Source organism: Acanthisitta chloris, unplaced genomic scaffold, assembly GCF_000695815.1.
Source record: "Acanthisitta chloris isolate BGI_N310 unplaced genomic scaffold, ASM69581v1 scaffold43397, whole genome shotgun sequence".
NCBI lineage: Eukaryota > Metazoa > Chordata > Aves > Passeriformes > Acanthisittidae > Acanthisitta > Acanthisitta chloris.
The window spans coordinates 1-2,175 of NW_008682837.1; positions in this window are offsets into that span (position 1 = coordinate 1).

Below are 2,175 nucleotides of genomic sequence, written 5' to 3' on the forward strand. Positions count from 1 at the left end.
AGTCAGCCCCAGCGTGGCCCCAGTTGCCCCCAACATGTGCCTGATCATTCCCAGTATCAGCCCAGTATGATGTCATTCACACGTCAGTGTGGTCCCAGTCGCCACCTCCCTGTTCCCTCAGCTCACACTGTGCCTACAGCCCACAGCGGTGGTAAATGACAGGGCTGAACTAGCGCAGACACAGCCTGCGGGTCAGGTGTGACCATTGCCCTGTGCTCAGCCGTCCCGAGGCTGCACCTGGAGCCCTGTGTCCTGTTTTTTGTCCCTCCAACTGGCCCAGCACAGGAGATGTCACACAGTGGCAGGGGGGCACTGAAACGTGCTGGAGCATGGGACATGAGAGGCTGGGAGAGCTGGTTTGTTGAAGGGCATTGAATGCAAGTTTAATGTAGTCTAAAGCAGAGAAGTTGGAGGCAAATTATTCTGAGAGATGCACAGCAAAAAGCAGGAAGGGCATGTGTCAAACCAAGGGAAATCTCAAATGCTTTTGCAGAGAAAAATTTGCCTAATGTGGCTGGTTAAGCACTGGAATAGATGTCCAGACAGACTTGGTAACCTCCATCCTTGGGGTCTTGGCTGCACAAGCTCTGAGCACCATGATCTAGTCTTGATGTCAGCTCTTTCCCCACGCTGGAGGTTGGACTAGATGTCACCCAGGAGAGTCTTCCAGCCTCAAGTTCTTAACGAGTTCATATCGATTGTTGCCACTCTAGAATACAAATCAAAGTATGTTTCCTGCAGAACAAGTATGACCTCTTTAGATAGTTTATGCCATTTACCTGTCAGGAAAACCACTTTGCCAAAGGTGCTGCCGCAGTAAAACTTACTGGAAATCACTGCATTTCACTCACTTTATTACTATTGGTAATGCCTTTACTCTGTTGGACACTTATAACTCAGTCCTGCAGTTTATTTCCCCAAGGCTGGATTTTATTTTGTCACTTTTCTGGTCCTTGTATTCTCTTTTTACATGAAATATAAAGAGAATATTGATGATTTCCCATCAAAATAGCTGGAATGTTTTTCCCAGTCCCCACAGATTTATAACCTGGCTTAGAGTCATAGTCCTTGAACAGTTCTATTCTCATAATGTGGTGTATAAAGCAGCTTTCATTATATACTCAGACGATGAGAAATGACAGCCATGCAGGGCAGAGGGGCACTCTGCTGTGAGCCACAGCCTGTGCTATCCCAACTACATCTGTCATACCTGGGATCAGACCCAGGAGTTCGATTTCTGCACAACAGCTGTGGCTTCAGGGAATGGTAGATATACCTGGTGGTATTGCAGTCTTGGGCTGCAGTTTTTTATATAGACAATCTGACCTTGGAAATAAACTTGAGATTTGCACATGACACTGCTGATGTATATGAGGACAGCACAGTGAAGTCTTACAGTGGGAGGGAAAGAAGCAGCTCCACAGACCTCACTGTGCCTGAGATCTGCAGGAAAGTGCAACTTTAATCTGAGGTTTATGCTGGAGCTGATTGATTGTGGCAGATAGGGTTTACCTTGTGAGATCTTCCTGTAAGCAAATAAAAGTGTCTGTAATTAAAATGGGAAGAGTAATTAACCAGGAGATAGGTTCTTTAAAAGCAAGGAACAAACCTGGCACATGGTTTTGGCACCTATTTCCATAGGGAGCACTTTCAATTTCCCAAAGCAAAATCTTGCAGTGAGTGAAAATCATCCTGGAATTGAAGATGAGAATTAAAAAGAAGCAGATTCAAACTCTTCTTGGGGAATATGGACTCAACATGTTTTTGGAGAAGATAACTTCTCAGACCTAGGACTCAGATTCTTCCAGCTCTACAGAACTAGAACTCACATTCTTCTCTAGAACACAGATTAGATTCTGCTACTGGTTTTAATAACAATACTATTTATTTAGGTTTTTACTGTGCTTTCCATTTAAGGATTTAAATGAATTTCACACAACACTATCAGTGAGTAAGACCACAAAATACAAGCATAGACTGGCAGAACTATTCTATCCATTTATTTACAAAATATACTGTCAAAAGCAATCTAGTGGTGTGCTGTGCTCGTGTTAGCGCTGCAAGAGTGGGACACTGCAAAGTGAAAAGTGTGTTGTAGCAGTGAACGTTGGAGTCAGTGGTGTAAGTAGGAAATGTGCTCAGAATGTGTTCAGAAATGTGCTATGAAAGTAGGAA